Raw genomic sequence first — 7,894 nt, 5'->3', positions numbered from 1 at the left:
AAAGGAATTCCACAGCATGAAAAAGCCCTAACGGGGCACCTGGGTGGCTCTGTCAGTTAAGCATCCAACTCTTGATCTCAGCTCAGGTCTTGATCTCAGGGTCGTGAGTTCAAGCCCCGCGTTGGGCTCCATGTTGGGCGTGGAGCCTACTTAAAAATAATTAAAAAAAAAAAAAAACCCTAACAGAAACTTTATTAAAAGTGAATTGACATCTGACACTGCCTAAATTAGCTCCTAACGGTGCCTGATACACGATAGATGATCCAGCAAATATTGCCTGAATGATGAAATGGTTGAATTAATTACTGATCTTGCTACCAAAAGTAATGAAATGGAAATAGGGCCATTCAAGTTTGGGGCCAGATGGGTAATCTGTGATACCAGTGGAAGGTGCAACACGCTCACTACAGAGTCTTCCAGCAAAACAGTGCTTGGCACTGGGAACTGCTTCTATAACGTCAAGATGGACGGTAGTCAGGAAAGTTCTTACCTCTTTTTATAGAACCCAACAACTGAGTAGTGACCTGGGGTTCTCTGTATGTCAGTTGTGTCCAGCCCATCCAGGGCTGATTTGTCCATTGGACCCAGTTGGGGCAGCTTTGTGCTATAGAACCTGAACTGATGGAGGGCAGTCGGCCACCATCTGTTGCCGGGCACCATCTGTCACAGAGAATATCTTTATTCAGAAGACAGAACCATAGAGAAGATGTGCTGCTCCAGGGGAGCTCAACTCCAAGGAGTTTTCCATCCCCTCTCTCTCTGTCTGTCTTAGGGAAGCTCATCAGTTACCTCCACTGGGGGCCTCTTCTAAGTGGAATCTGTTTTGCCCATCACCCAGGGAACCTGGTGCATGCCATCCTTTCTAGCAAGCTGGAACTTCAGGTGTCAGCAATCCTGCAACAAACAACCAAGAGAGACTGGCCTGGCTTCAGGAAAACTGAGGATTGTTCCTTATCTCCGGAATTTGGCTTTTGGAGGCAGGGATCTTACTGGAGCTAAGGTGTAAAATTGCCACCAATTCTTTCACCGTCTGTGATGGGTTGAATTGTGTCCCCCCTCGAAATTCGTATGTCAAAGTCCTAAATCTCTGCAGCTCAGAATGAAACCGTATTTGGAGAAAGGGGCTTTAAAGAGGTAATTAAGGCTACGTGAGGTGATTGGTGTAGACCCTAGTCCAAGCAGACTGGTGCCCTCATGAGAAGAGGAGGTGAGAACACAGCCAGGCACAGAGGGGAAGACCATGTGGGGACACAGGGAGAAGACGGCTGCCTGCAAGCCAAGGGGAGTCTTCACCAGAAACCAACCCTATCGACACCTTGATCTCAGACTTCCACCCTCCAGGATCATGACACCATACATTTCTGTTGTTTATACCCCCCAGTCCGTGCTCCTCTGTTATGGCAGCTCTGGCAAAGCTGACCCCACAACAGGAAAACACAGCTGCTCTGCGTGTGTGTGTGTGTGTGTGTGTGTGTGTGTGTGTGTGAGAGAGGGGGGGGGGAGACGGAGACTTATTGCAAGGACTTGCTGACAGGATGGTGGGGGCTGGCCGTGCAGGTCTGGAGGTCTGAAATCCGTAGGGCAGGCTGTCAGGAAGAGCAGTCTGAGCTCTCCAGCAGGAGCAGAGGCGGCAGTGCACAGGTGAAATTTCTTCTTCCTCAAGGAAGCTTCGGTTCTGCTCTTAAGGCTTTTCACAGATTCGATCAGGCCAACCAAAATTTCCGAGGATAATCTCCTTTACTTGAAGACACCTGATAGCTGACGTTAATCCCATCAGCAAAATACCTTCAACAGCAACACCGAAATTAGTGTTTGATCAAATCGCTAGGTGCCTAACCCCCATGACACCTAAATTGACCATCATAATGACAGCAATGACAGCCGCTCTTCTGTATCGCACTCCTCATAGGCGTCAGGCATGCCGCTAAGATTCTTACATGCATTACTTACATTTTTATTCCAATTATTATCCTCCTATTATCTATAAGGAGGTTCAGGGAGGTTAAATGATATGTCCCAAATCGCACTGGATTAAAAAGTAGGTCTGTGTGATCTCCGAATCCAAGTTTTTAACTCCTGAGCTGGTAGCTGTCAGGGAGACAGAAATCCTGGACTCTAGGGCTCCATCATTAATAAATACAGGAAACGGTAAAAACCCCGGGGAGCATCTTCCATGTAAAAAGCATCCCATGAATCTGAAATGAGAGAGAAAGAGCTTGTTGTTGGAATCTAGAGCCACACCTGGTAAGCGAAGCTAACTCCTTTCCTTTCTAGGGGGAAATGAGCAAGAACCTAAGTTATGGTAATTTCTGCACTGGGGGTCTGGGGGACGTTTCCTCTTCAGCTCCCAGGCCAGGTGGGCAGGAAAGAGCCTGAACAAGGAAGCCTCAGAGGGTGTTCCCTGGGCCCTTGTCTCTAAGCGGCCGTAAGCCCTCACATCTTCCTCCAGTCCATCCCCCACCCTTAGCACGCTGTGGTTGCAGCATTTCCTAATATAAATGCAAGCGAAATAAAATTAGAAATGTGCCAGTGGGGGAAGCCAGCTACCCACAGGCGCCGTAAATTGCCTTTCTCTCTTACCCTTCCTCCCTTCTGCCTACCCCCTCTCACCCCCATCAAGCCACCCCGAATAACCTGCCTTGCCTGGCTGAGTCACTGTTTCTGGAAAAGCAGGGCCAGGGAGGTTCCAGACAAGTCAAGGGAATGATGATTAGCCGAGGATCAGCAGTGAAAAGTGAATGTACCAAAAGAAAGGTGATGTGATTAACCTCTGTGGGTGGCAGGTCCAGGAGGGCTGCTTGGAGCAGACAGCTTGAGTGACATCTGTCATTTAGGGTCAAGAGGAAGAGAGAACCACACGCTGCTAGATTTTGTCATCACATCAGCCACCTTTGTATATGATTCCTTTGTTTCTGTTTTTTCGATATCGGGATAATCGTTTCCTCTCAGGGAAAGTAATCTGTTGACTGTACCATCAATGGCTCAGTGTTTGATGGCTGAGGAACACCTGTTTTATTAGCCACTTCCCCACAAACACACTATTTTAAATGTGTGGCTATACTTGAATCTGTGCAGAAGCTGCTTTAGGGTGTAGGGAATTCAAAATCGGGGTGTACTCCAGAGCAGGGTTTCTCAACATTGTCAGGATCCCTAGGGCCTGGGCACTGACCTTTTTCCAAGCAGAGGAGCCTCATACCCCTGGGAGGCTGAGGACTCCATCATAAGGCATTCCTACCAGCTGCTTTTTTAGGAAAGCAGAGAACAGCATTCAATATTTGAGGACTTTACTGATGATAAAGGGATCCTCTGCTAAGACGGTGAAGATGATGGTGGCCTTATTGTTCATGGAAGCAGTAACAATTGCATATGATCTGTTACTGAGCTATTACTTTGCCATGCATATTTTGAGAAGCATCCCATAGAACGCGTCATTTGATCCTCCCCCAAATCCTGGAAGACAGTATGATTGTCCCATTCCTGCTTTTATAGAGGAGAAGAAATAAATGAGAGCCAAATTGTTGAGTAGCTTGCCAAGATTATGCTGCTAATGGGGGTCGAGAGTGACTGGTTCGTAGGTCATCGGGAGCCTGGAGCCTGAGCTCCTAACCACCTTGAAACATTGCCAGGATCAGGGGAAGCGCAGGGCACTTGGGATATTGTGAACAGAGGGAAGGAAGTTGCCTGTATTTTCCCCCTTCACCAGTGGTTCTCCATTCTGCTTTCACATTAGGGTCTCTTGGGATATCTTATGAAATAGTGTTGCCTGTATCCAATTCCAGACCAGTCAAAGATAATTTTAGGGAAGAAGGCCTTCATTATCAGTATTTTTTAAGTTCCCCAGCTAATTTTAATGGGTAGTCAGAGTTGAGAACAACTTCCTGAGATCAAAGATTCTCAAAATGTGGTCAGTGGATCAGTTTCAGTAAGTCTGTTCGAAGTTTTCATGCATAAACATTTATTGAGGGTAGAGGCATGGCTTTTCCTAATTCTCAAAAGTATCCCCTAATGCCAATGCCGATAAACAAGCCAAAAAAAGATGGGAAATCATTGCCTTGGAGAGTGATGGTAACCATCGCTAACTTCAGTTGCGAGCCTACTGTGTGCCAGGCTCTAGAATGGGCTCTCGGGACAGGTTATCTCATTTAATCATCCTAACAGCCCTGGCATTGTCCTATTTTATATATGAGGGAGGTGAGGTTCCGAAGGGCCAGGGAACATGCCCAGGATGTCGCCATGAATAAAGGATTGAGCCATAAACCAACTCAAGTCTACTTAATGCCAAAGCCAGTTCTTCCTAATAGACTTCCCTGATGGATGAGGGTTGAAAAAGTCTTGCCCAGAAATAGGGGAACAGACTCAAAGACAGCTAGAGGGCTTTGCCAGCCAGAGGGCATGCAGAAACTCTAAAGTGGTGCATTGTTAAAGGAGTAAAATATTCCGAGTTTGCACTGTATAGCTCAGGATTAATCTCCACTGTCCTGAGGAGCAAGAGAGAAAGAATTTGACATTGCCCTTTTGCCTAGAACCTGATCCTTTCTGGAAACTTCTGCACTTCCCTATGAGGAATTTTTTCTTCTTCTTCTTTTCCCTACGAGCTTATTTTCCTGGTCTCTGACCATGTATCTCAAGCAAGGAAATGGTCTAATGAAGCAGATGTAGACCCTTCATTTAATCCAGAATATGTCTTTCATTCTGTTTTCTTCTAATCTTTCTTCCCCAAAGGACGTCTGAAGTTTAATTTCATGCATGTGGGAGGAGGATGTCCTTTACAATGACACAATGATCTTATCCAGCAAATATGTTTCCCTACACAGATCCCTGTGCTAGCAAATGGCCTGACCTAGTTGTTCAAGCTAAACGCCTCAGCACCCTCCTTCATCCCTCCTTCATCCCTTCCTCTTGTGCTACCTGTTCTCCTCTCTCACCAGCCAGTCAGTCACCATGTCCGAACATGCCTGTCAGGGCCACCGTTCTCTCCCTGTCCACCCTGTGCATCTCTGTTCCAGACCTCGTGTCTCTCTCAGACAGGAAACCACCACGGCTCCTGCTTGCTCAGCCCCCAGCTCCCTCGCCTCCCATGCAACTGGAGTCATACTCTGTCATACACACACTTCAGACTCTTCTCTGAGTGCTGAAAATGCACACACACACACACACAAATACAGGTGGCTCTTGAATAACCCATGGGTGGGGATGCCAACCCTCCATGTAGTCAAAAATCCACAGGTAACTTTTGAGTCCCCAAGAACTTAATGACCATAGTCTGTTGACTGGGAGATTTCTTGATAACATAAACAGTCAATTTAATTAACACATATGTTGTATGTTGTATATATTATATACTGTATTCTTAACAATAAAGTAAACTAGAGAAAAAAATGTTAAAATCGTAAGGAAGAGGAAAATACATTTACAGTACTGTACCATATTTATTGAAAAAAATCCGCATATAAGTAGACCTGCTCATTTACACGCACACACACATACACACACACACACACCGTTCTCTGAGCCCTGAAAATAAAGTCCAGAATTCTTCATGCGACCAGCCCCATGCAGCAAGGTCTTTCCTTCTGTTCTCCAGTATTTCCTTTGCTCATTGATTCCCACTTCTGCAAAATTAAGTGGGTAAATATTCCTTCCATTTTCTGCCTGCACACATGAGAATATAAGTAAGGTGGTCTGGATAGCTTGTTACTTATGGTGAGAAAGGACTTTTGTTTGTTCATGAAACAGCTTTATTGAGATATAATTCACTTACCATAAAATTCACCCATTCAGTGTTTTGCTTTGCTTTTTTAGTATATACTGCAGAGATGCACAGCCATCCCCACAACTAATTTCAAAACATTTTGATTTCATGATATATACATACATAATCATCACCTTGTACACCTTAAATATACTGCACATAATTTTTGCCAGTTATGCCTCATTAAAGCTGGAGGCATGGGGTGGGAGAATATTGTCACCATCCCAAAAGTTCCTGGAACGTATCAGCCTTCATTTACCCCTCCCCTCGACCGTCAGTAATCTACTGTCTGCCTCTATAGGTCCGTGTGTTCTGGACGTTTCATGTAAATGGAATCGTACAATGGTTGGCTTTCATGTCTGGTTGCTTGCACTTAGCATCACATTTCCCAGGTTCATCCATGTTGTGGCAGGTATTGCCAGAGAATATTCTAGTATATGGACATGGCGTATTTTACTTTATCTAGGCACCACTTGGTGCACATTTGGGTTATTTCCACTCTTTGGCAGTGTGAACCACACCACCCCCTGCATGTCATTTAGGGGCATCACTAAAGCCGGGTTCTCCCATGTACTACCAGCAAAAACTCAGCCAGCTGTGCGACTCATCTAAGCCTCAGTTTTCTGCTCTGTAAAATGGGAAGCACAACTGCATCTACCTCATCGATCCTTGTGATAATTGTAACGACGTGAGTAAAGACTTGAGCCTAACATTTGGTACATAATTAGCATTCCATAAGCCCGCGCTATTCTTCTGACGATTCTTTTTGTTGGGACAAGATCCTTAGGGGAGTAGTTGCTGCCAACTATTAGTTTTTCACAAATACTTAATTTTTACTGTGCCTTAGTCATTTATTCATTCTTTTTGGTAAACCTGTGATGGAGTCATTACTTTTTTATATATGAAGAAACGAAGTCTGAGAGGGTTCAGGAATGTGTCCTCAGCAAGGGAAAGTACAGCTGGATTTCTGGCCAAAACCAAACGATGAATATTTGGAACCTGCATTTTCTGACGTTTGGAACCTGTCCTCCACTTGACTCCCAATCCCGCATCTGCCACTCTTGGCATACAAAGGGTTATGAGGCAACTCATTCTAAGAGTATAATCAAGGACTTGGCTCCAAAGAGAAAATGTAGACCTGTTCCTTAGCCATGAGAAATAGCGTTTGGTGGATAGTCGCTGATCACTCTCTTCTGGGAAAAAGGTTTATGTACAGTGGGAAAGACTGCAGTGAAATATCAGAAGGAACTCCCTAATAGGCAAGGTCTGGGGATCTTGGATGGCTCATCCGAGACTCTTCTGTAGTCTCTAGTCCATAGCGCTATCTCCATTGACCGTGTGTGTATGTGTGTTTGTGTGTCTTTATATGTGTGTGTTTGTGTGCATATATGGATATATGCGTTTTGTGTATATGTTGGTGTTTGTCTGCATATGTGTGTTGGTGAGGGGGTGCTGGGGTGCACATGCACGTGACCATAGCGCCCCTCTTCAGAGGCCAGACCTCATTCCATCTTGCTGATTTTTCTAACTGTATGATTTTTTTCTTTTCTTTTCTTTTTTTTTTTTTTTTGCCCAGGGAGTTGGGAAGTGAGCTTAAGCCTTACATTTTCTTTTTCTTCATGATTCCAGCTAAATCCTCTGCAAATCACTATCCTCTACCTTCCGAAGATGTGTTTGGGGGTAGCAATTAAAATATACTGTCTACCTAGCCTTCATCCATGTACATTTCTTTCTCTCACTCCCCTTCAATATGTGTGTCACACAAGACACATAGATGAAGATGGAAAGAGGGATGAAAATGACATAGTCGGGGAGCGAGGAAGCCGGAGAGAGAGAGAGAGAGAGAGAGCACTCGAGAGACTGAAATCTGTATCTGATCCCAGTCAGGGAGCTTGAGGAGGAAGATGCATGTTTGAGAGAGAAAATAGTAAAACAGTAACTAGGTGTCACTCTTTTACCAACCTTCGCAGTAATTGAGCGGAGACGTAGGCAAAAATAAAAGAACGGTTTTGTTAACCAGAGGATGGGATGTGGCTCAAGGTTTTTAGGGTTGCGCAGTGTGCGTGTGTGTTTCTTTTGCTCCTACCTAGCTGTGAGCCTTTCACAAGTCATCTCTCTCAGAGTGATTAAAAAAAAAAAAAA

This window comes from Ursus maritimus, unplaced genomic scaffold, assembly GCF_017311325.1.
Source record: "Ursus maritimus isolate PB19 unplaced genomic scaffold, ASM1731132v1 scaffold_2, whole genome shotgun sequence".
NCBI classification, from domain to species: Eukaryota; Metazoa; Chordata; class Mammalia; order Carnivora; family Ursidae; genus Ursus; species Ursus maritimus.
Note: the sequence above shows the minus strand (reverse complement) of the source record.